Source organism: Lepus europaeus, chromosome 5 (assembly GCF_033115175.1).
Source record: "Lepus europaeus isolate LE1 chromosome 5, mLepTim1.pri, whole genome shotgun sequence".
In the NCBI taxonomy this organism is placed as follows: domain Eukaryota; kingdom Metazoa; phylum Chordata; class Mammalia; order Lagomorpha; family Leporidae; genus Lepus; species Lepus europaeus.
In genome coordinates this window covers 32,534,416-32,560,682 of record NC_084831.1, presented here as the reverse complement: position 1 = coordinate 32,560,682, position 26,267 = coordinate 32,534,416, and the positions used below count along the sequence as shown (strand labels likewise).

The 26,267-nt window shown below is 59.4% G+C and overlaps 1 protein-coding gene across 2 annotated transcripts in view; it reads right to left on the bottom strand.

Annotated features, from left to right (window-relative positions):
- The window catches only part of KCNQ4 (potassium voltage-gated channel subfamily Q member 4), a 49,913-nt gene that overhangs the window by 22,962 nt on the left and 684 nt on the right, over nucleotides 1-26,267 (bottom strand). The window lies entirely within an intron of this gene.

Sequence of the window (26,267 nt, the reverse complement as noted above, 5' to 3'; positions counted from 1 at the left end):
TGTGGTCCCCAGGAGCCGGCTGGGTTGGGTCCCTGCAACTTCCCTGCAGAGAGGCCAGACCGGCAGCTGCTCTGAGAGCATCTCTGCCCATTGTGTCTGGCTGCAGTCAGGGGCTCAGGCCTGCGACAGGTGCATGCTGCCTGGCTGCCTCTCCTGGGCTGGGGCTTATCATGCGGCTTATCATAATCTTTCCCATTTCCACCCCCCCCCCCATTCTGTGCCATTCTGTTACTATCCCATTCATTCATTCAAGAAAGCAGTAAGAAGATTAGGGATGACCAAGGGAAGGGTTTGCTTAGATCCCTGGTTCTGACTCTATTGGGTGTCAGAATCATCTGCTAAAATACTTGGGACCCACTTGTGGATCTGGTCCAGTAAGTAGGGGGTGAGCTCAGAGAGTCTGGGCTTCGACACAGCTCCCTGGTAATCCTCACACTCACGTTTCAGGGGCCATGGTTTGGGAATCGCTGGATTAGCTGATGGTAGTGGCCATGGCTGACTCAATCAGGCCAACCCAGGGCTTTCCCAAACAACCACCGTCCCTGCCTTCTCTCCGCCTTCTCCTCCAGTCCCGGCCCAGAGGAGCAGGGCAGAGGTGAGGCCCTGCTCGGGACGCGGCTCTCACGCTAACAGCAGCTTCACCCTCGGTGGCAATCAGAAACGCTCCTGCTGGCCACGGGCTTCCCATCAGCCAGGCCCTGTGGTGAGCTATCTGCACGTATGCTCCCCGCTCTCCCAACAGCCCCCACGGCAGCAGCGCCATCACCCAAGGCTTACAAAGGAGGAAACAGAGGCTCAGAGGGTAGGGGTGTGCGGGCCGAACATGGCAGAGCTCAAAAAGATTCAGATTTTGGAAGACTTCAGACTTAAGATGTGCAAATCAGAACAGCTCAACCAGGGAAGTCTACAGAAATCTCCCTGAATACGCAACACTCTGAAATCAGGAACGTGTCAGTCCCAAGCATTTTGGATAAGGCAAATCTGTGAACACACTGAAAACCACGGCACTGTACTTAGCTGTACATCGTCAGAGGGGGACGTCTATGGTATGTGAATTGTATCTCAAGAAAGCTGTTACTTAAAATACAAAAGAAAAGTATATCAACTTTTAAAAAATCCCGTAGGCCTGTTTTTTAAAGTATATTTATTATTATTTATTTGAAAGGCGGGGGCCGGCACCTTGGCTCACTAGGCTAATCCTCCGCCTGCGGCACCGGCACTCTGGGTTCTAGTCCCGGTCAGGGTGCCGGATTCTCTCCCGGTTGCTCCTCTTCCAGTCCAGCTCTCTGCTGTGGCCCGGGAAGGCAGTGGAGGATGGCCCAAGTCCTTGGGCCCTGCACCCCATGGGAGACCAGGAGGAAGCACCTGGCTCCTGGCTTCGGATCGGCGCAGTGCACCGGCTGTAGCGGCCATTTGGGGGATGAACCAATGGAAAAGGAAGACCTTTCTCTCTGTCTCTCTCTCTCACTGTCCACTCTGCCTGTAAAAAAAAAAAAGAAAGAAAGAAAGAAAGAAAGAGAGAGAGAAAGAAAGGCGGGGCAACGGAGAGATGTGTTCCATCCGCTGAGTCACTCGCCAAATGCCTCTAGCAGCTGGAGCTGGGCCAGACCAAAGCCAGGAGCCTGGAACTCCATCCGGGTCTCCCACACGGTTGGGAGGGACCCAAGCACTTGAGCCATCACTGCTGCCTCCCAGGATGCACATTAGCAGGAAGCAGGCTCAGAAGCAGAGGTGGGGCTCCAGCCCTGGCACTCCTGTACGGAATGTGGATGTCGCAAGTGGTGGCTTGACCTGCGGTGCCACAACACCTGCCCCAGGTCTCTTAACTTGTCCGAACTCCTAAGGGTGGGACCTGAACCCAAGACCACCTGGACGACCAGACCATACCACCTCTCTAGGACCCAATGTCCCCATCTACACACAAAGGTGGGGACAGCTCGACGATGACTAACGTCCCATCAGCCTTGAGACTCCTCAGAGGTGGAGTGTACAAGGGCCGGGTTCGGCCATCAGCTGGCCCGAGCTTCCCTGGGGATGTCTCTGGAAGAGCAGATGTGGGGTGCTGCAGGCATGGGGAAGGGGGAGCAGCGAGAAGCTCACAGCAGAAAAGAGGAGCCTCTCTGAGCCTCACGCACTTCAGAAGTATTGATTATCCTCATTCCCAGCCAGGCTATTGTAAAGTCAGAAATGAACAACCCAGGTCCCAAGAAACTAACAAGTGTAACAGCGGTGACCTGATAGACAAGGTGCCTGGGAAGGCCCAAGAAGGTTTCAACACAAAGAGGAGAGATCAATGAGAACTTCTTGGAGGAGGTGTCTACACAGGGAAGCAACAGGGATGTGGGAGTCTAGGGGCAGCCTGAGATGGCCAGTAGTTCTGGATGGAGGGCACCTAAAATGAAGGGGGGGATGGAGGAGCCAGAGAGGCCTGCTTGTTAAGTGGTACCCTAGGGCCTTTGAGAGTTAACAGACAGGAAGCAGGGAGCCAAGGAGGAGCTGAGAGAGAGAAAGGCAGAGCTGAGCTGTGTTTCAGGATCACCACTCAGGGGCCCTACAGCTCGTTCAATAGCAAAGTAGAAGGCTGGGGCCGGCTTGTAGCAGGTTAAGCTGCCTTCGCATCCAATGTGGGCTCCAGTTGGAGTCCTGGCTGCTCCACTTCTGACTCAACTCCCTGCTAATGCACCTGGGAAAGAAGCAGAAGATGGCCCAATTACGTGGGTTCCTGCACCCAGGTGGGAGACCTAGAAGAAGCTCCTGGCTTCTGGCTTTGGATTGGCCCAGCTCCAGCCTTTGAGGCCATTTGGGGAGTGAACCAGCAAATGGAAAAGACCTTTCTCTCTCTCTCTCTCTCTCTCTCTCTCTCTCTGTAACTCTGTCTGCCTTTCAAATAAATAAATAAATCTCTTTAAGGTTTGTTTATTTAAGACAGAGTTACAGAGAGAGGTTTTCCATCCACTGGTTCACTCCCCATATGGCCCCAGGAGCCAGAGCCTGGGCCACCCTCTGCTGCTTCCCCTGGTGTGTCAGCAGGGAGCTTGATCAGAAGTGGAGCAGCGGGGACTCAAACTGGCATCCATATGGGGTGCCAGTGCAGCAGGCTGGGGCTTTAACCTGTTGTGCCATACAGTGCCGGCCCCAGTAAATAAATCTTTGAAAAAGAAAAGCAGAAAGCTCCACAGCAATTCAGCTGAGAGCTCAGGGTGGCCTGGACCCAGCTGGTGGCAGCAGGGACTGAACGCTGGAGGAAGTGGACTTGAGGATGCTTGGGGACATCTGTGCTTCTGGCTTGGGCACTGGATGGACATGGAGGTGAGAGGTCCCTAGGGAGGAGCAGGTGCACAAGCACGAGTTCCCTTTTGGACATGCTAAGAGGGACAGGGCTGTGTGGCACTTGGCAGACACACAGTGGGGATGAAGAGAGAGACCTTGTGGGAAATGCAGAGGTGAGGAACATCTGGTGGAGGTGGTGACTGAGACAGAGCCAAGGGCCCCAGGGAGCCCCGGCAGGCAGAGGGAGGAAAGCAGTGCCGGCCCCAGCTGGAGAGACGGGCGGAAAACCAGACGAGGCCCAGGGAAGCTATGTTTTGGGAAGGCTTGGACAACACTGTGGAGGTCAAGGGGGATGGGCCAGCCAAATGCTCACCCAGTTTGGTGACATGTTGGTCGCTGGGCCCCTTGGTCGGGCAGCCTAAGAGAGTGCACTAGGGTGGTGGAGGGTTGTTGTTAAGATGAGAGCCGGAGTGGAAGGAGCCAGGAGGGCAGGAGAGAAGCCAAAGATGCGGGGAATGAAGTCCCCAGGGCGCTGGGAGGCAGCGCTGGGCTGGTGCTGAGCAGCAGGGCCCCTGTGGCTCTCCTGGAATCCACAGGAAGAGGATGAGGAGGGGTCGGGATGGAGGAGGGAAAGGAGGCTCCGCCCACACCCACAGGCTCTGGAGAGGTAAGACCAGAGCTGAAGAGCAGAGGTCTGAAACAGCCTGGCCTGTGCAGACCGGGCTGACCAGGCCCCGAGGAGCGCTCCCTCGCTCCCTCGCTCCCTCGCTCCCTCCCGGGTTGGGGTGGGGGGCGTTCCTCCGTCTGCTCTGTCGGGGCTCCCTGGGGCCCTCTCCATTGCCCACATGCTCATTGTCCTCAACAGCGAGGATGGAGGAGCGGGTAAAGACCGAGACGTCCCAGCGCCCAACACTAGCATTTAAGATGCTGCTTAGTGCTTGCTGTGGCTGTTTTTCAGCCACCTGCCTCCTCAGGACCACAGGCGAGGGCAGATGGGGCCCGGCCCCCCTCTCTCTCTCTCCAGGCCCCGCCAATGGGGCTTCTGGGTTTCCACTGCTGGCTTGGAGGGGCGTGACTCCCGCCCTGCTCCTCACACCAGGCCCCAAGGCAGGGGCTCTCTTCCCTCTGCTGGGGTACTTTGGGGCTAGCCTGACCCCATTCAGCCAAGCTTCCTAAGGGGTAGAGGCCATGACCCCACCACCTTCCAGCAGAATAGGGGTTCACTAAACCCCAAACGAGAGCCGAGCCTGCAGAAGAGACTTCCGTTGGACTTCATAGGCCCTTCCTGGCCAAGGCGGGCCATGGGGCCTGGGGGTCCCCCAGACTCCTCCAGGCAAAGCAGGCACTTGCTGGCACTCCAGGGGGATAGAGGGGAGGGGCAGGAAGCCAGGCCTCAGAGCGAGGTTCTTTCCAAGAATCCTTCCCCTGGTCCAGCGATTCTAAATTTGGCAAAAGGAGCCAGAGCACGTGACCCAGGGCCCCACGTCACGGCTGCCACCAGCGCTGCTGCTTCCCGGGCTGGAGGCCTGTGCTGGGGCTCAGGGCTAGGGCTGAGGTCTTGACCGAGTGCCCATTTCCCTGGCCACAACCTGAAGGTGGGGGACAAGTCGCCGGCGGCTCGAGTCCCTTCTGCCTCTGCCTCTCCAGCAGAGGGCTGGGAAGGCAAGAAGACTTGGCCTTTAGCTCAGTTCTAGCTTCCCTGCGTCTGTCCCCAGAGGCACAGCAGTTGCCAGCACACAGCACAAACTATGAAAAAAATGCCCCCTCTTGGAAGGCCAATTAGAAAAAGGCATTCCCCTAGGCTGACAAGTTACAAAAACCCGACCCCTCTAGATGACCCCATTACAAACAGGCGTCCCTCTCCTCTGGGCCCAGCCCAGCTGGATTCTCGCGCTCTCCAGCCCTTTCAGCTGGGGCCTTCACACTGTGGGCGGTTCCATGCCCCTCTCCTGGCCGCCGCGTATCTGTCTGGAGTGGGAGGCTGACCCCAGAAGCAACCGCCACGGATCGGCCGAGCTCATAGGGCTGTGTTTTTCAAGAACGGAGCTAAGGACTATGGAGGAAAGTTGGCAGAGGTGCAAAGCGAAGTGGCAGAGACCCGGCCTGCCCTGGAATGTCACTCCTCGTTTTCTACCCCATGAATCCCGGATGCGTTTCCTGCCACGAAGCCTCTGCAGAACCTTTCCCTTTCCCCACCATCGGCGTCCTCCACCTGCACAGGCCAACTGATCTTGAGCTGGTCTGAAAGGTCTCAGTCCCGCTAGCGAATGGAAATGGTGTTTCCTGGTCAAGGCACTGACGGAGTTAAGGTCTGCAGGTCCTTTGCCCCGAGCCATTCACGAGCTAGAGGCCTGTGTGGTCAAGAGGCGCTGGCACCTTCAGCGGGTGGATCTTAGTGGGAGGCTGTTGGGCGGGGGTTAACTTAGCTCTCTGTGGACTAGGCTGGTGATTGGCCTCGTCGTAAAGACTGCGTGTCTCCTGTCAAAGTAAGGAGTACTGGGGCTGGGGTGAGTCCTGGCTCTGCTTTCTGTTCCAGTTTCCTGCTAATGCAGACCCTGGGAGACAGGGGTCATGGCTCAAGAACTAGGATTCCTACCAACCACCTGAGAGCCCCAGCTTGAATTCTTGGCTCTCAGCTATGGCCTGGCTCGGCTGCTGCCATTGAGGGCAGTGGATGGGAGATTTTCCTCTATTTGTCTGTCTGTCTGTCTGTGTGTCAGCCTCTCAAACAAAATGTAAAAACCCAGCTCCTTCAGGGCCCCAGTCTCTCTTGGCTTCCTGTCTCCCCCTGGGATTTCTCATCTCCCAGGAGGCCTTCCCCAGGGCCAAGCCAACGCCAGCGCCGTGTCCTTGAACCTCTGGAACTGTGACCTAGGCAGGCCTTCTTTCTTTATAAAGTATCCAGCCTCAGGTGCTCATGACCGTAATGGAAAACAGACTAATATGATGAGTAATAGCTTCCTGCTCTTCCCCTGGACTAGCCCCAAGCCCTCGAACTGCCTGCTGCACCAGGGAAGGGGCTGAGCCAAGGGTGGACCAGGAGGGAGCAGGGCCATTCACCTGCTAGGGGCTGGCTGGGCAGCGCTGACTTCTCAGATCGGGACCTGCAGCTCCCCCTGGGCCAGGCCAAAGTTGGGATCCAGAAGCTTCATCCAGGTCTCTCATGTGGGTGCAGGGGCCCAAGGACCTGGGCCATTCGCCACTGCTCTTAGCAGGGAGTAGGATTGGAAGTGGAGGAGCAGGACTCGAACCCCGGGCCCATATGGGACGTGGGCATTGCAGGTGGCAGCTTTACCCGCTATGCCACAGCGCTGACCTCAGAGGGGCAAGCATTTGTAACAGCAGTTAAGACACCATCTGGGACAACCACATTCCGTATCAGAGTTCCTGGGTTCTACTCTCCGATCTGCTCCCGATTCTAGCTTCCTGATAATACACACCCTGGCAAGCAGCAGATGATGGCTCAAGTATTTGAGTCCCTGCCTCTCATTTGGGAACTCCTTTAGGAAATCCAGATTATGTTCCTGGCTCCTGGCTCCAGCCTGGCCCAGCCCCAGATACTGTGGGCATCTGGGGAGTAAACGAGCAGACGCAAAATATCTCTCTGTCTGTCTGACTGTCTGTCTGTCTCTCTCTCTGCCTTTCAAATAAACAAAATGAATATATTAAATAAATAAACAAGCAAAAGTTCAAAACTCAGATGATGATGGAGGAAGTTAAATGGGCAAAGAGACAGGAAACCACCAGTTTGGGATTAGAGGACTATTTTGATAGAGGGTGGTGAGAGTAAACAGCTCTGAGAAGGGAATTTTAAGCAAAGATCAAAGAGGGAAGGAGCCATGCGGACATCTGGGAGACAAGGGGTCTGGGAAGAGGGAAAAGCAAGTGTAAAAACCTGAGCCGGGGTGGTGGTGTGGCAGAGTGGCTAAAGCCACCGCCTGTGAGGCTAGCACCCTATATGGGTACCGGTTTGTGTCCTGGCTGCTCCACTACCGATCAAGCTCCCCACTAAAGGCCTGGGGAAAGCAGCAGACAATGATCCAAGTGTTTGGGTCCCTGCCATCCCCATGGGAGACCCAGATGAAGCTCCTGGCTCCCGGCCTCCGCCTGGCCCAGCCCTAACCATTGTGGCCATCTGAGGAGTGAGCCAGTGGATGGAAGATCTCTCATCTCTCTCTCTTTCTGGAACTCGACTTTCAAAATAAATAAATAAATCTTAAAAAAAAAAAAGAAGACCTGAGCCAGAAGAGTGCCAGGTATATCCCAGGGCCATCCAGAACGGAGAGGGGGTTGGGGAGAGTGGGGGGGAGGGAGGGCAGAGAGGCAGCGGGGGTGGGAAGCAGACCCTCTGCTGGCTGTTGTGAGGATCTGGGCCTCTCCTCTCAGTGATAAGGGGAGTTAGGGCAGAGAGTGGCATGAGCTGACTATGGAGCAGGCTACGGAGTAGAGATGGTAGAATCCTAGCAAGAGATGACAGTGACTAGCACAGGGGAAGTGGAGGTAGTGATCAGATACTGAAAGAGCTCTTACGGATCCACCCTCTCATTTAGAGATGGGGAAACAGTCCCAGCGCGGGGCTCTGCCTACCCAAGATCGCACGGTAAGTCAGAGACACAGCTGGGCTGGCACCCAGGCTCCCTGAGTCCTAAGGTAATGTTCTTTCAATTTCTCTTCTGTGGCAGGACCCAAGCCCCTGCCCCTCCCTCACTCCAAACCCCCTTGGTCCAGGGGCTGACAGGATCTGCAGAATGTGAAAGGGTGGCCCTGGGTTCAAGGATTTCCCAGCTCCCCAGCTGCTTGAGCCTGGCAGGGGTCAGGGTCTGCCGCTGAATCAGCAGAACCCGAGCTAAGAGGCGGGGGGGATTCCAAAACGGGGGCAAGAGCCTGGTTCCCACCACTTGGTTCTCAATGCTCCCAGAGCAGGCACTGCACCAACAAGAGCTGACAGGGTAGAACAGGAACGTTGAGGAGGGCAGAAGCCTCTGGGGAGCTCAAGTGCCACGACTAAGCCCAGTCTGGGAGTTTTGCAGACTCAGCCATTGAGGACCCACCCAGTGGGAGGTTCAAGGGCATTGTGGGGGAGGGGAGTTTCAATGCCCTTGCTGCTATGCTACCACTACTAAGCAAAGCAACATGCAAACGACCAGCTGCCCTGAGAGCCATGCTCCCAGTGGGGACCCCAAATCCAGGAGCAGCCAGACTGAATGCAGGGGGCCCTAGGAGCTGGAGCTGGGAAAGGCCCGCCGTGTGACCCCGAGTCAAGAGCTCAGCTCCTCTGGGTCTGTTCCACAACGTGGAAGGGCCATTGGTAGGATCTTCAGCTCGCACTCTCTGGTTTCCTCTGCCTCTGAAGGGAAAGGTGCTCAGCTTGCATTTCCTACAGATCCAAGGTCTTCCGACGGTGGAGGAGGGAGGAGGCCAGGGGCCTGGGTCGCCGAGGCTTCCACCCTGACACTGCCGCCAGCCAGCCCAAGAGTTGGGAAACTGCTTCTGTGGCCCAGTCCATCCAGGAAGGGATTGGGGAGGGTCTCGGAGGGCCCCGTTTTTCAAGGATGGATGGGGAGCTGGTGATGCCAGCTTCTCCAAAAGGAAGTACACCCCTGCTGCCAGTCCTGGGGGACTTCACTGCTCTGGAAAGAGAACACCTTTTACATGTCATTTGCATGGGGAGTGCAGAGGGACCAGCTGGCCCATAGTGAATGGTGACAGCAAGGAGGAGTCAGGGTAGGCTCAGGCAGCGGGAGCACTCACCACAGACACACAGCTGAAGACGGGGCAAGCAGACAACTGGCACCTCTTGGTCCCGAAGTCCCCTCCTTTTACTTAGGAAAACAGATCCTGCATGCCTCACAGCCTAAACAGGAACTAGGGGCCGGCGCTGTGGCGTAGCAGATAAAGTTACTGCCTGCAGCACTGGCATCCTATATGGGCACTGGTTCAAGTCCCGGCTGCTCCACTTCTGATCCAGCTCCCTGCTGATGTGCCTGGGAAAGTGATGGAGGATGGCCCAAGTGCTTGGGCCCTGCGCCCACGTGGGAGACCCAGAGGAAGCTCCTGGCTCTTAGTTTCAGTCTGGTCCAGCTTTGGCAGTTGGAGCCATTTGGGGAGTGAACCAGCAGATGGGAGATCTCTCTCTCTCTCTGTAACTCTGCCTTCCAAATAAATAAATATTTAAGAAAATAAACAAAATAAAGAACAGGAACTGAATTCAGAATCTGCCTTGGCTGCCCGGTCTTCGGCCTGCGTAACGTCCCTCTCTGGGACTCAGTTTCTTTGCGTGTCTAATGAGGTCAGTGACCCCTTCCGGCAGCCTGGGGACGGGGGTCTCACGGCATGAGGCCCCGTAGAGGGGTTGCAGACAGGCTTGGGGTCACCTCGGGACACGGCAGGCCGACACCGGGCGGGGCTCCTCGGAGAAGGAGGGGTCGTGGAGGAGGGCTCCCGAGGGACTCCTCCCCCTCGCCGCCGAGTGCCCGGCTCCCCTCCAGGTCCCCGCGCTGACCCCGCCCCGGCGTGGGAGGGGCGGGCGCGGGGCGGGGCGGGGGCCTCTTCGGCTCGTGTTACCACTCCACGGCTCCGCGCCCGGCCGGCTTCTTTTTCCGTTTCCAAATTAACAATTGAAAACGCAGCGGCCTGAAAGGCGAGCAGCGGGCCAAGCGGAAAGTGTGAAGGTGCCGCCGCGTCCCCGAGGCCAGGCCGGAGACCGGGGACGCGACACCCCGACCGCCAGGGCCGCGTCCACTCCACCCCCCGACGCCAGGGGCGGGGACTGAGCGCCTCGGGACGCCAAGGTGCCAAGGCCCCTGGGCCGAGTTCTGGGCAGATCGGGTCCCTGGTCCCGCCTTAGCCAGGGTCGCAGGACCCAGTACCAGGCTCGGGGCAGTGCCAGCCTGGAGGGGGCGCTAGGGCTGGGTTTCCACTCTCTAGGCTGAGTGCCCAGGAGGGGCAGGTGCCAGGCAGCACCCCTCAGCACCCGTCCGTGAGGGCTCCCAGTGTCAGATCGTGTCACGTGTGACCTCATGCACACTACTGCGACTCAGTTCCCCTTGGGGAAAACGAGGGAAGGCGCCCACCGGACAGAGCTGCTGGCCAGGGCCAAGCTGAGACAGTGGAACAGAACAGGTAGCTGTTGTTGTCAACTTGCGTGGAGGAGTTGTGAGCACCGCCTCCCTCCATAGCCAGAGGAAGGGGCCACTCATAGACCACACTGGAAGCCCTCCCCTAAAAGCCCACTTGACAGAGAAACCTAAGCCCAGGTCCCTGTAAGGGGCCCAGGCTCCCCCTCTCTGATGGAGAGCTGGCTGCCGGCCAAGGGCAGCTGGAGCAAATGAGTGCCTAAGGGGGTCCCTGTCCCCAGGACCAGAGAGTGGCCCTAGCACAGCAGTCCTGCCCCCCTGACATGCACCCCCAGAATCAGGGCCTTTATCTCGCTCTCTCCACATCTAGGACAGGCCTTGGTGCCGTGGGGGGAGGGTCTCAAGAAACCATGAATGAATGAATGAATGAATGAATGACTTCAGTTGTCGGGGGGGAAGCTCCCACACAAGCCTGCAGGCCGTCATGCAGCATATCTACAGGGAGGTGGGCTTAGGGGGTCATGCCCCTCTCCCCACCCTCGAGACCCAGGGCAGGGGAGGGAAGGAGGAGACAGAACTGAGAGAAGACGAGGAGGTGGGAGATGCGCTCCCAGAGGGCAGAGTTAAGATTGATTAGTTCTTCCTAGCCCCCCTACTTCCAACCCCTGGCCAGACCCACCCCCCCTCTGCCACCTGCTCCCTGACCCCGGCCCCCAGGGCCACTTACTTCCCAGTCTGTGCCCCCTTCCTCAGCCCTCCCCCACTTACAACACCACAAGGGCTTTGCCACATCTGCCCCAAGCTCCTTAGCAGGCCCCCGCACACACCCCCAAGGATCACCAGCTCTGCCTCCCTGGATCGCTTGGTGACATTCACACTCCTCTCCTTGGGATGTCCCCCTTCTGCCCCAAGAACCTCTCTCTGCCTTGGGGAAAAAGCACTCCTACAGTCTCTGGTTGGGCCCCCTCAGAATCCCCTGTCTCTGTCCTGAGAGGGTCCCTGTGCCAAGGCCATTCCTGCCGCTGCCTCCCGCCTCCGCCACCCCCACCCCCCCACCCCCGCCACCGAGGTCCATCCCTGTAGAGCACAGCCTGCCTAACTCCCCCACTCCTGCAGCTGCCCAGTCTCTGGGGAGTGAACTGGAGAAGAGGGGGGCTGTGAGTCCTAGAAGCCTGCCCACTCGGGGGTGGGGGGTCTTAAGGCTGCAGCACAGGCGTGTAGGAGGAGGGAGCGCCCAAGCAGGCTCACCCCTGACCCTGGCAGGGCTGAGGAAAGGGTACAGAGACCTGCATCGCCTAAATAGTAAAAAGTGTGAATCAAATTAACAAGCTGTTAAATCAAATAGGTGCTGTCCTTCCTAACACATGTATCTTCATAGTGACCCGGGAGGCCAAGTCTGAATTTAAATTCTTGGAGTCCCAAGCTGGAATCTGGCAGGGAGGGGACAGATAGCCCTGCTACCCTCTGGTCCTCGTTCTTTTCCCCCAGGGCCCGTCTCTCACTCGAGGGGCCTGGCTGCACCCCTATGGCTGCCTCAGCCCTCACAGGCCTGGGGTGTTCACAGCCCCCGGCTGCAACGAGCCCTTGGCGGGGTGAGCGAGGGGAGAGGCCTGGCCCTGGAAGCAGGCATAAATATTTGGCCAGGGAATCCCAGGGTTACCTGGAATGTGTCCTGGAGTGAAGAGGGCCGCATGTAGGCTGCAGGTTGCTATTCAGGGCCCTGTGCGCCGAGTGGGCAGAAATGTGGGCCGAACTGTGGGCCCCCACTCCCGGCTCCACACACAGCATCTCTGCTTTGTTCTGTTTTGTGTTCCACGTGGGCTGCCCCACAGTGTCAGGTTTCATTTAAAGAACTAGATTTAGGGACCAACACTGTGGTGCTGTGGCGTGGTGGGTAAAGCCGCCGCCTGCCGTGCTGGCATCTCATATGGACACCAGTTCGAGTCTCAGCTGCTCTATTTCTGATCCAGCTCCCTGTTATGGCCTGGGAAAGCAGTGGAAGATGGCCCAAGTCCTTGGGCCCCTGCACCCACGTGAGAGACCTGGAAGAAACTCCTGGTTTCTGGCTTCAGATTGGCTCAGCTCTGGCGGTTGCGGCCATTTGGGGAGTGAACCAGCAGATAGAAGATCTCTCTCTCCCTCTCTCTGCCTTTCAAATAAAAAATAAATATTTAAAAAAAAAAACAAAAAAACAAAAAACCAGCCGGCGCCGCGGCTCACTAGGCTAATCCTCCGCCTGTGGCGCCGGCACACCGGGTTCTAGTCCCGGTCGGGGCACCGATCCTGTCCCGGTTGCCCCTCTTCCAGGCCAGCTCTCTGCTGTGGCCAGGGAGTGCAGTGGAGGATTGCCCAAGTCCTTGGGCCCTGCACCCCATGGGAGACCAGGATAAGCACCTGGCTCCTGCCATCGGATCAGCGCGGTGCGCCAGCCGCAGCGCGCTTACCGCGGCAGCCATTGGAGGGTGAACCAATGGCAAAAGGAAGACCTTTCTCTCTGTCTCTCTCTCACTGTCCACTCTGCCTGTTAAAAAAAAAAACCTAGGGGCTGGCGCCGTGGTTCACTAGGTTAATCCTCCGCCGGCGGTGCCGGCATCCCATCTGGGCGCCGGGTTCTAGTCCTGGTTGCTCCTCTTCCAGTCCAGCTCTCTGTTGTGGCCCGGGAAGGCAGTGAAGGATGGCCCAAGTGCTTGGGCCCCTGCACCTGCATGGGAGACCAGGAAGAAGCATCTGGCTCCTGGCTTTGGATCGGCGCAGCGCCGACCGTGGCAGACATTTAGGGGGTGAACCAACGGAAGGAAGACCTTTCTCTCTGTCTCTCTCTCTCACTGTCTATAACTCTACCTGTCAAAAAAAAAAAAACACAAAAAATAAACAAACAAACAAACAAACAAAAAAAACCACAACTAGATTTACTGCTTAAAACAGCTGGAAAAGCTGTCACTGAGACCGCCACCCTCCTGAACACAGGACACCGAAGTGTCTAGGGTGCCCATAACCCCAGTCACGCAGCAGGGGTCCGGTCCCCAGGTGCCTGCCTCCTTCCCAGCCTTGGCCGCCAGGAGCTGAGTAACCCAAGCCCCAAAGCTGGGCCCTCCCCTGGGACAGGCCATTGGGAGGGGGCAGGTACCAGGCTCCTACTCCTGGGGTCTCCTGTCTTGATAGGGGCTGGACCCTCAACTCAGGTCCGGACTCAGGAGTGGGCTGAGAAGCCAGACTGGCCAGAGAAGGAGAGGGAGTCCTGGTATAAATAACCGTGGGGGGCCGGGGTGTTTGGGCCCGTCTCCCTGGCGACGGCCGTGTTTACTGCCCAGCGAGGGGGGGCACAGCCCACACATTTGCCTCCCTGACTTGTAGCCAAATTTCTCCAGGAAGAGGTGGCCCACGACTAGCCCCAAACACTCCAGCTCTGCACCCCAACCGATCCTCCAGCAACTCTGCCCAAGCCTCCCTGCTGTGGCCCCGTCTTCCCCAGAGAGGCCTGGCCTGCAGCTTCAGATGTCCCTGCATTTGCCTGAGTCCGAATTCGGTTCTGATAGTGGGGGGAGCGGGGGCACAAGCAGGGTAGGGGAAGGCCCCACGCAGAGCTGGGTGTGTGCCAGGGATCTGCACTGGGGCCACTGGGCATGGGGCAAGGACAAACCTCTCCCACGGCCCTGGCCAAGACAGAGCGGGGGCTGCAGCCCCGGGATTAGCAGAGCGCAAATCCCGCTCCCCAGCCTGGGGCTCACCCCATGCCTGTCATGTGAAGGGGAAGCACTGGCAGGTGCCCCAGTGGTCACGTCACCAGCAGCTCCCTCTGCAGCCCACCAGACCAAGGGGAGGAACCCTTGGTGCAGGAGGGTGAGTGGAAGGTTCCCCTTCCCTGCAGGCCAGCAGCTGCAGCCAGGCCCAGGCACGGGGGCACGGGGCTTGGCATGAGCCAACTTCTGGCCAGCAGGCCCGCCCAGGCTGCTACACCCATGCACACACACCCTGCCCAGCTGACTGGTGTGTCTCTCGGGGCACCGGCTGGCTGATTTGTGCTGACGGCACAGATGCAGAACCGGGGCTGTCTTTCGGGGGTCCTCAGTGGGCACGCAGACTCCAGGGCTCCAGGCCTGTCTCAGCCGCTTCTCAGGGGACCGACCTTGGGCAAGCCTCTGGGTAAACTGGTGTAATTATAGCTTCCTCCAGGGTTACCGTGAGAACTCAGTGGGATTCATTAAGCAAACAATCATGAAACCCCACAACGGCCGCACCTCGCTTAAAGAGCTTTGTGGAGCATCAAGTGGGAGAGAGGACCTCCTTCTAGGGTGGGGCTGAGGCTCAGAAGGGTGAAGAGACCCACCCAGGACCACTAGGCAGGGACCTGAGCCCCGGCCACCCACGTGAGGCTCTGCAGAAAGGTGGCCGCTGCTTATCCTAGCTAGGGACAACGAAGACTCTTTGCACTGAGCCTGGCTTCTGCTCGGGACTCCACTGCTGACTGAGTGTAGTCCCTGCCCCGTGCTGAGCTCCCACTGTGGAGCTTGGAGAAGCCGAGCGGGAGGAGCTGGGCCTGGGAACCACCTGGGCTCTGTCCCGTCACAGAGCCCCCTGCGCCCACTACCTCAGCCAAATCCCTGGGTGCACTATGGGACTGTTGGAGGGAGGGACACCCAACGGAGCCCAATCTCATGTTTCCCCTTCCAGCCTCAGGACCCGCACCCACCTCCTCTGCTTCCATCGCACCCCCGCTCAGCCACACACCTCCCCCAGGTCAAGGTTTGCATAAGCAGCTGAACTTTCCCTACAGGCAAAGTCCTGGGCTGGGGCCCTGTGGAGGTAGCCGGGCCCAGGGCAGGTTAGCAGACGGCCCTGAACGAGGCACTCAGAGGGCTGGGCCCCGGGGAAGGAAAAAGGCGGCATCCCCGGGGCTCCCTGCCCATCCTTTCTCCTCCACCCTCCTCCTGGCCAGTGCCAAAGAGGAATTCCTAAAATACAAATTGGCCTGAGTGCTCCCAGCCTCACTTTCTTCCCATCTCCTCGGCCGGGAATGGAAGTGGCTGCGCCTCAGCAGGGTGCTGGCCCCAAACCTGGCCCTGCTCACACCCGCCTTCGTCCCTGGGCCCCTCCTGCCCCCTGGAGGCCTCTGGTCTTCTGACTTCTTGCTGTTCTTTGCAAATGCCGTGTATGGCCTCACCTCTGGGTCTGGGTCTTTGCATGTGCTGGTCCCTCTTGCCCACAACACTTGTCCTTGCTCCTCTTTGCCCAATAGACTTTTTCTGCTCTTAATCGGCTTTCAGATTGCCAGCGAAGTCTCTCTCTGGGAGGCCTTCCCAGCCTCGGGCCAGGCCCCGGCAGGGTTCTGTGCTGCCTGGGGGCAGTGGCACTTACCACCCTGCCTGCCTCCCGCCCATCTTCCCCCAGGGAGCAGGGGAGGGTCTGATTTACTGCTCTGCTCCCAGATCTGGCACAGGGCCTGGTCCCAGGGGACTGCCAGTGAACGCTTCCCAAGTTAGAGAGCAAGAGACAAGGGGGACAAGTCCCCAGTGGACAGCTGGGGTGGTAGCAGGACCTTGAACTCCAAAGCTCAACTGATCCTTATGTTAGCCTCCCAGTGGCTGGCAGGTCAGAGTGGGTAAAGACTCCTGGGGTCCTAGCCTGTGTCCTTCACCCAGAGGAGTTACCTGACCTCTTGGTGCCTCAGCTTCCTCATCCCAAAAATGGGCACAACAACAGTACCCACCTCCTAGGGCGGTTTGGAAGGAAAAGTGAGAGCAGGCCGGGCAGGTCCCCAGAGCAGCACCTGGCACCCAGCGAAGTGCTCAGAACCCACTTGCTATTATTGAGAGGCAGAGCAGAGGGAGAGGCTGTGGCCGAGGGCGGTGAGCGGGCAGGGCCGCTTCCCGCCCACACCCCCTGCAGCCCCGGCAAGCCCCAGCTCCTTCGTGTCCAAGCTTCCCGGGCACTCACTGGTCTGCACTGAGCCCAGAAAACCCCCATTCTCCTGCACACTCACCCTGGCTGCGTGACAGGGCACGTGCCTCCCTCCCAGCTCCAGCGTCCTCACCCCTCACGACCCGCGGGGCCAGGGACAGCCCCAAACTCCCAGGGCTCTCGGGAGGATTAAATGAAGTCAGATATGAAAAATACATAGCACAATACCCAGTGTAGACAAGACTATGAATCTTATTACTAAATGACAATCTCTGCGTTTACAGTCTGAGCCTGGGGGCCAGTGTTGTGTCACAGTGGGTTATACAGGCACCAGTTCAAGTCCCAGCTGCTCCACTTCCGATCCAGCTCCCTGCTAGTGTACCTGGGAAAGCAGTGGAAGATGGCTCAAGTGCTTGGGCCCCTGCACCAGTGTGGGAGAACAGGAAGAAGCTCCTGGCTCCTGGCTTTGGCCTGGCCCAGCCCTGGCTGTTGCGGCCATTTGGGGGAGTGAACCAGTGGATGGAAGACCTCTCTGTCTCTCTCCTCTCTATAACTCTGCCTTTGAAATAAATAAATAAACCTTAAAAAAAGAAAAGAAAATATTCTGGGCCTGGCTCCCGGCAGGTGCGCCTCCATCTCCCAGGGGTCCCCTGAGCCTCCGGCGAGCCTGCGTCTCCGCACTGCCTTCCAAGGCTCCCTGTGGCTAGGAACGGCCACTCTGGCTGCCCCGCTCCTCCAGGCCTTCACAATCTTCCTCAGGGGGTTAGCATTCTACAGGCGAGGAAGCTGGCATCTCAGAGAGCCTGGGGCACCTGTCTGGCATCACACAGGCACCAGGAAGCAGAGGTGGGAGCCGAACCCCAGCCTGCCGACTCTTGGTCTAGTGCTCCTGACGCCAGCCAACCCTGACCGCCCCAGCCCAGTCTTGGGCCTCGTGCAGGGCAGGGCCTGAGGCTCCGCCATCTGCAGCCAGACTCCCGCTCTCTGGCCCCACAGCTCTGGAGGGAGGAGCCAGCACGCAGCCCCGAGGCGGGGACTTCACGCACCGGTACAATTTCCAAAAACACTTCAGGGACCGCGTAAGGTTGTCCACTTTTTATTTCGCCAAGTAAGGACATTTTTGACAAACTCCCAGCCCACCATTTCATAAAAGAAAGGACATAATCTCAGACTGAGAGACAGCCCTTTAAATGGAATACAATCGGCTCCATGGAAGAGTCCGCACTGGCCGCACTTTCCTCGCTGTCGCCTCAGGCCACGGAAAGCGTGGTGTCTGAGAGCCCTCTGCAGCAGGGCTTGGGAGTCACAGAGACTCAGGTTCAGGCCCCAGCCCTGCCACGGACACACTGTGTAACCTGCTGCGCCTGGTTTCCCTCCTCTGAGCCTCGGTTTCCCATCTGCAGAATGGGAACAGTAACTGCCTGCCACCCCACAGGCGCGCCATGGCTGCACAGTGCCTGCTCAGGAAGAGGTCTCGCCAGCCCTGGTTCCCACCCAGATGCTTTGCCCTGCCCTGCCCTGCCCATGGCTCCCTGTGGCCCACAGCACAAGGTACAGTCTAAGGATCAAGACCCCACCCCCAGGGCCTAGGACTCTAGAGACCCTGTGACACAGGGCGCAGGGGACGAGGGTCCCACCCCAAGCCATCGCCCCTGCTGTTCCCTACACGTGGGGTGCACTCAAGGCAAAACCCCGAGAACCTCTAGCTCAGCACCCATGCACAGAGGACCGAGGGCTCTGTTCCACCTGCTCTCTGGCTGGCAAACCCTTCTCCGCACAACCCAGCCTCACCAGCGCCTCCCTTTCCTCATTCAGCGAACATTCACTAATTTCTCACCATGTGCCAAGCCCTGTGCTCAACCCTGCAGCCCCATCCCGCAGCCCAGTGCAGAAGAGTGGAGAACACGCAGGTTGCGCGAGCCAAGCTCTGGGGGCACTGAAGGGTTGGGTGGGCAAGGGAGTGCGCCCAAGGAGCCGTGGTGCTCATGTTGAGATTTGAAGCATGAATCCAATCAGAGTTAGCCAGATGGTGGGAGGGGGTGGAGGAGGGGGCGTGGCAGCAGAGAAGCTGAGGGTCAGCAGCACTACAGCACTACAACCTTTGAGGTGTTTTCTCAGGTGAGGAGCAAAGGATGCTTGTGGGAGGGGGTTTGCCTTGGGACCCAGGGCTGAGCTTGAGGTGCCCTGGGCTAAGGACTCTGCCACACAGGGATGAATGGGGGGAGGAGGAGGAGGAAGTAGCTGTCATCCTGGAGGTGGCCCCCGATGATGCAGGAGCACATGAGATGACCCCCAAGTGTGTACATGGGGGAGGACCCGTGACGGAAGCCCCAGCATCCACAGGGCTGAAACACGAGTCAGAGCTGCTGACAACACTGAGAAGGAGGGACCAGGGAGGCAGGGGTGAGGCGAAACCAGGGACGGGTGTGCTCCAGATGGAGAGGCCCAAGGCAGCATGGGAAAGCAGCGGGCACTTTGACCTTGGGTAAGTCGTTTATCCTTGCTATGCCTTCCTCAATCCCCTATCTGTAAAACAGGGCAAATGTTGTTTTTTGTTTGTTTGTTTTTAAAAAGTATATTTATTTATGGGGCCAGCATTGTGGCATTGAAGGTTAAGCTGATGCCTACAATGCCAGCATCCCATATGGGCACTGGTTCAAGTCCTAGCTGCTCCATTTCCAATCCAGCTCCCTACTAACGCACCTGGGAAAGCAGCAGAAGATGGCCCAAGTGCTTCTGTCTTTCAAATAAATAAAATAAATATTTTTTTTTGTAAAGAGTTACAGAGAGAAGGAGAGACAGAGAGAGAGAGATCTTCCATCTACTGGTTCACTTCCAATGTGGTCACAGTGGCTGAGACTGAGCCAGACCAAAGCCAAGAGCCAGGAGCTTCTTCCAGGTCTCTCATGTGAGTGCAGGGGCCCAAGCACTTAGGCAATCTTCTGCACTGGGCTATGAGGTTGAGCACAGGGCTTGGCATGTGGCGAGAAATCACTGCTGTTCCCAGGTGCATTAGCAGGGAGCTGGATAAGAAGTGGAGCAGCCAGGACTTGAATCTGCGCCCATATGGGATGCAGGCATCACAGGCAGCAGCTTTACCTGCTATGCCACAACACCAGCCCCATAATATGGGTATTCTTAAAAGGATAAAAAGCCTGTATGTGTTGTCACATACAGGGTTAGACTGCCACCTATGATGCTGGCATCCCATATGGGTGCTGGTTCGAGTCCTGGCTGCTCCAGTTCCGATCTAACTCCCTGCTAAGGGTCTGGGAAAGCAGTGGAAGATGGTCCAAGTGTTTGGATCCCTGCCACACACATGTGAGACCCAATGAAGCTCCTGGCTCCTGGCTTCAGCCTGGCCCAGTCCTGAGAATTGTGGCCATTTGGGGAGTGGACCAGAGGATGGAAGAGCTTTCTCTCGCTCTGTCCCTCCCCACCTCTCTGTGACTTTGCCTTTCAAATAAATAAATAAATAAATATTTAAGGGGGAGGGGGAGGCATGGGGAGGGGCCCATGTGGAAGACCAGGATGGAGTTCCTGGCTCCTGGCTTTGGCCTAGCCCAGTCTGGCTGTTGGGGCCATTTGGGGAGTGAACTAGTGAACAGAGGCTCTCTCTGTCTTTTCCCCTCTCTCCAACACTTCGCCTTTCAAATAAATGAATAAATAACCTTTACAAGGCCCGATAAGCCTGCTCAGCCTTCCTGCATCCTAAGTTGTACCTCCTCCTCTCTGCTGGGCCACAGCTCACACTCTTCTCCCCACCCCCATCTCTCCCGCCAGACCGTCCCAGGAGGTTAGCAGAAGAGCTGAAAACGAATTTGGAGTTGCTCCCTTCCTCTGGAGGACAGAAGCAGCAGCAAGCAGCACCCCCCCCACACACACACACACCTGCCACCCCAATATAATGCCCATCTGCTGAGGAGGGGAAGTGGAAAAGGTCCCCAGGTAGCTGTGCCCCTGGGCAATCAGTTCCTCTTCCTGGCCTCAGTTTCCCCATCTGTGAAATGGAGCCATAGATGTGTGCAGGCTCAGAGACTGTGCCTCTGATGTTCCATAGCAGAGACAGGCAGAGAGAGGATAAGGGTGGAGAGGCTCATCCCAACCTCTGACCTTGCCCCCACGGAAGGAGGTCCCAGGGGGGCTGGGTACCCGCTGTGCCCAGGAACTGGTTCCTCCGGTGGAGGGTGGCAGCCGGGCCAAGAGGGGCAGAAGCAGAGGCACCGGGATTTGTGCTGACAAAGCTGTTCCTCCTCTCCTTCCTCCCCTCCCCACCCCCTCCTCTCCCGGGGGACAGCCGAGCCCGGCAAAAAATAAACCCAAAGACAGTGACCTGGACTGAGGCTCCCAGAGAGCAGCAGCATGGAAGGAGGGGTGGAGGAGTGGTGGCCCGTGAGCCGCTGGGCACCTGGTCTCCCCCCAACCCCAAAGGAGGCTCAGAGGGGCCAAGCTCCGACCCCCACCGTTCCCTGGCGTGACCAGCACAGTCAGAGTCAGTCTTGCCCAGCTGGACAGGGCCTCCAGGTTTTGGAACAAGCACCCCACAGAATCTCACTCTGCCTCCTAGGAATGGGCAGTCCTTCCTGCTGTCTGACCTCCAGCCCCTCAGCTTCAATGGGAGCCAAGCTCCATTTGTCCCCAGCAAGCTTTCTGCTCTGCTCCATGCTTCTGGCCTGGACGAGGTATCCGAGGGGTCACAGGAGAATGGACCTTAAGATTTCCCCCGGGCCCTGAGGCCAGAGACACCCCCCCTCGACCCACTGCTCCCCAGATCTCCAAGGGGGAAGGAAGTCTGAGCTCCCCGCTCTCTCGGGCACTGCCCACGATTCCCAGCCCAATTAGTCTGCCGCCTGCGGCTCCCGTCCTGCTCCTCGCTGCTCCTGGGTGCCAACCCCCAGGGCATACAAATCCTGCCCTAGGGACAGTGCTGCCCAGACAGCCTGGAGTCCTGGGGGGCTTGGGGGTCTGCTCGGCGCTGAGGGAGCTTCCTTGTCCCGCCTCTGTGTTGCCCTGTCCTCTGCCGGGCTCAGGGGGAGGTGCTGGGAGACAAGCTCCCCACCTGACCAAAGCCAAGGTCCCGAGACAGCACTTCTTATCCACCCAGCATTACGGGCTGCCTGGCATCCCCGAGCCATCCACTTGCCCGTTAGGCCCATTTTACAGGAGAGGACACTGAGGCCCAGGGACCAGGCCAGAAGTGCTAGACCGAGCTCTAAATCTCCCTCGAAACTCCTGGCCCTCATTGGCTGAGATCTTTGGCTCAGAGAGTGGGAGATGGTCCTCTCTCCCAGGGGTGCCTGGCTGCCTCCCTGTCCTGTGGCTCTCCCTCCCACTCCCTGGGCCAGGCCAGCTTCCGGGGTCTGACCAGGAGACCCAACTCTGGGCACAGTAACATCTGCGCCATGCCCTTCTCACAGCAGAGACACACTCACACCGACACACAGCCCCGAGTCCCCGGGAGCGAGGCAGCAGAGGCCAGTGATCCCGCAGCTGCAGGCTGGACTGTCCCCACCCGAGGCTGGCGCAGGCACGGTCCACTTCCCTGGGTCCCCAGGCCTGCACGGAGGTGGGCATTTAACACACAGAGGAAGAACCAAACCGACGGGCACTCCCCAGGGTGGAGTCTGGGCCTCACTGCGCGGGCTGCGTGATGTCCCCTTACCCTGCCTCACGCGGTTGAGAAGTGAGGGTGACAGCGCCCACCTGATGGGCTTCCTGGAAGAGGCAAGCAAGAGAACGGAAGCCGAAGGCGCAGGGGGCTCTGCGGGATGCTGCCTAGGGGACGGCAAGACGGCCTCAGGCTCCCGCGGAGGGCATCGCAGCTGTCACAGGCGGGCACGGCCAGACACGCTCACCAGGAGCCAGGGACACTTGTCTACCTCCACCCAGAAGACAAAGCCACCATCGCGGGAATGAGGACAGCGGCTCACCTGGGAGCCCAGCGGCGTTTTGTGCCTGACTCACTGGGCCTGGGCCGACCTGCAGGCCAGTGTGCTCGCTCCCACTTCTCAGATGGGCAAAATGAGGCTCAGGCAGGGCAAGTCCTTGCCAAGGATGCATGACTGACTGCTAAGGGTGGACCCGGACAGGAACCTAAATCTGGTGGCCTCAGAGCCCCTTCTCCAGGCAGGCTCCCCTGACTTCCCCTCACATGGGTATGTGGGGGGAGAAGCAGGCAGGGCAGGAGGGGTGTTAGAGACCTTGCATGGCCCCCTTTGGGGCTAGGCCCCTTCTGCAGAGCCTACCCCTCCCTGGCTGCTCCCAGGCACTCAGCTCCTTTGAGTGGCTCTGATCACCTGCTCCGAGCACGGCCACCTGAAACACTCCTGGCTCCTGCAGCAGGCGGGATCCGAGGGAGACCACCCTACCCCCCAGCCAGGCCTTCCTCAGTGGGAAGAGGGAGTGTCCTGCAGGGCTGGGGTGGAGGCCGGTGGGCACAGAGAGCTCTAACCTCCTCCCGAGACCCCAAAGGAAGACTGGGACAGGGGGAGCACAAGGGGGTGGGAGCGCGAGCAGGGGAAGAGGACCGACTCTCTGCCGCCTGCTCACAGAGACCCAGCACCAGGGCTGGGCGGGACAGCAGTAGCGCGAGAAATGTGGGTCACACTCCAAGGCCTCCCCAGCACGAAGCAAAGCTCCTGGGGCATGATCCCTGCGCCTGGTGGGGGCGAGGGCAGCTCTGGAAGGCAGAGGGCCTAGGGTCCCAGCGCAGCCCCACCACTGTTGCGCTGGGGTGGCCTGGAGGAGGATCGGCCCCTTTCTGTGCCTCGGCGTCCCCAGCAGTAGACAGGGGTGGGACTGGGGCTCTCACAGACGCCAGCCACATTCTAGGAAGTCATCCTGCTCCACCGGGGCTCCAAGGTGGGTGCACAGAGCCACACACCGACCTTCCGCTCCGGGTAAGCCGCAGGGAAGGACTCAAGCCCGCCCCGTCCCGTCCCGTCCCGTCCTGTCCTCTGGGTCCAGGCTGCTTGTGTTTCTGTGACATCCATGAGAAGCCTGACGCTCTTTCTGGCAGGTGCGTGCTGCGCGGGTGTGGGGGCCATCGTCAGCATGTGTGGCACACGTGTGTGATGAGGTAGCAGCCAGTGTGCACGGGACAACCCGACAGGCACGCAAGCAAAGTGTAACAGCACGGGGACACTAGGCAGTTCCACAACACCCTCTTGCTGCCTGGGTGCTGGGTGCTGACGACAGAGAGCGGGATGATGGGAGGAGTGCTCTGAGCAGCCGGGGTCGGGGTGCGGGCTGAGGCCCTAACCCGTGAACTAACCGGGTGATGCTCCTGAGTCTCGGTTTCCTTATCTGTCACCCGGGGGGAGCAGGGCCGCCTCCCAAGGTTACCGAGGGACACAGTGACAGTGGCTTAGAGAGGGTACTAGTGCAGCGCCCTGCACACATCCGGTCAGAAATCCCAGCTCAAACTCCAAGAGCCCAGGCAGGCAGCCACAGGGAGTCCAGAGTCAGGAGTGCCAAGTGACTTGGGCTCAGAGCCTTAGTTTTCCCATCAGCAAAGTGGGGCCGTTGAAACGTGAGGACCGCCCGGGGCCGGGAGCCCTGAGTACTCTGGGTCACCCGGGCTGGTCGGCTGGTCGGGGCCAGAGGCTGGGGCTTGGGGTTAGGAGTTTGAGGGCCCAGGAGCGGCAGCCGCCTCCCTCCCTCCCCATTCCCACAGCTTCTGACCCCAGGGACAGGCTGAGGGAGGATGTTTACAAAATCATAAACCTGCACTTAGAGCGGGGCGGCCGCCTTGGGGCTGGGAGCAGCAGGCCGCAGAGGCTGGGGGGCTGCGGCCCGAGCTCTGCACCTGCCCCTTCCAGGCCAGCCCCCTGCAGCGAGGGGGCCTCGAAGGCAGGCGGGGCTGTGTCGGGGTATCCACACCAGCAGGGCCTGCGTGGGGTGGAGGGCTCCTCTGAGGGCCGGGGGCATGGGGTGCACGGTGGGGCTTGGAGGCAGGACTGGGACCCAAAGACAGAGCAGGGCTCCGAGGGACCCAGCGCCAGCCGGCCGGAGCTACTGGCTGGTGGGAGAGGCAATCCTGTCCCAGGCGCCTGAAAAGGTGCGGGTGCTGCCTCCGGGCCCTGCCCTCCCTTCCCCAGGAGCTCACTGAACTCACTGGGGCAGCCTCTGAGGGAGCCTGGGAGTGACCCCAAGTGCAGCGGGAGAGCGAGATGTCCCACAGCAGAAGCAGGTCCCAGCAAGAACACGCAAGACCCTGCGGGGAGCCAGGGACCCTTCGGCCTGGGCTCCCCCAGCCCAGAGCAGCCACCGAGCCTCAGGCCCCGACAGGCCCTGGCTCTCCAGCTGCTTGCCCGCCCCGGGCCTCGCGCCAGAGGCAGGCTCACAGGTTGGGCTTTCTACCCACGTGGATGACCTAGAGATGGAGCGCTCGGAGAGGCCCAGCGATGACCCAAGGGGCTCAGGGAGCACACAGGGGTGGGGCCCTCGACCCTGCAGCCGCCCTGGGCTTGGCAGACAGATGCCCAGTGCCTTGAGATCCCTAAACACGCGGATGTTGTCACACCACCTGTTCCCCCCTCCCGGACCTCCTAAGAAGCGCCTCCTCTCTGGATGCCCAGGCACAAGTGGTCAGGACGAGCATGCCCCTGGCCAGGGCATTCCTGGCATCCGGAAAGGGCAGGATGTGGGGCAAAGGTTCCACGGATTTAGCTCCTGGGAAGGAAGGGAGGCCCTTCCACAGGAGGTGACAACAGTGGCCGGCCAGGGGAGAGGCAGCGGGTCCTTCACCTCCAGTGACCCTCGTGGGGACTGAGAAGCCAGGTCTAGGGGACGAAGGACCCCAACCCGGGAGCTGGGTTGGCCAGCGCAGCTGCTGCCTGCAGAACGTCCCACCCTCCATGAGCACCCAGGGGCCACGCAGCCTCTCCGGGAGCAGCCCTTGTCCCGCACCCCCAAGTCCAGCAGCACAGAACCGTCATCACTCCAAAAAGACTCTCTGTGGTGACAAAAGATTCATCCCAGGCCTCCCAGTGGACACTGGGGGCTGGGCTACTCCTAACCCTTGACCCTGCCCCCAAGCCCGACCTCACATCCTGAGCGATCTCAAGTCGGCTTCTCTACAGGGAGTCAGGGCTGCTACCCCTGGCACTTCGGCTGGCGGCAGTTCTCTTCCTCTACCTCTCCCTACACCAGCATGCACCTTCCCCTCACCTCGGGACCGCTGGGCGCCCAGATCAGATGGGGCAGGGGCAGGCAGCAGAGGGCCAGGCAGGGAGACAGGCTGAAGGAGAGGACAAGCAGAGGAAGGGGCACAGGTGGGGATACACAGACAGACAGACACAAACAGTTAATAGGACCGGCCCGAGGAGGGAAGGACACGGATGAGCGGAGGCACGCTGGCCAGGCGGTGGCGAGGCGTGTGCACCCCTCTCCACCTGCACGCATGTGGAGACTCAGTCTGGGAGAGGCACAGTCAGCCAGGTGGACAGACAAGTTGGCCACCCAGGAGACCCCGGGAGCGACTCCCAGAGACACATTTCCCGGGGACCAGAGGTCTCCCTCAAGCACCTGCGAGCGTCCCAGCGCCAGGCCCAGCCCTTCAACTGATATCCGCCGGGCCTCTCATGTTCCCAGCTGGGCCAGGCCGTCCCCCAAGACGGAGCTCGGAGCTGCCAAAATTCACTCTTTGCATCCAAGAAGGGTCAGTGTGTTTGAAAGCTGTAGGAGCCTGGCGAGGGGGAGGCGGGGGCCTACAGCATCAGTGTTTCCAAACCTCCCCCTCTCCTCTTTCTTTTTCCCCTGGTGCCCAGAGCCAGGCCGGTGCAGCAGGCCAGCAGGCAGGCGAGCTGGGCCTGGCGGCCGGGGCAGGGCAGGACAAGCTGGGCCGCCACGGCTGCCCCCAGTGCTGAAAAAGTTGAGGGTGGTGTGGAAGGCCAGGAGAGGACTGATGAAGTGGACACGGAGCATGGGGCTGGGGGCGGGAGGGCCAGCCCTGGGCTGGGGGCAGGGGCATCTGTGCAGAGGAGCAAGGTCCAAGGGGAGCTCAGGTGGGAGCTCCTCGGA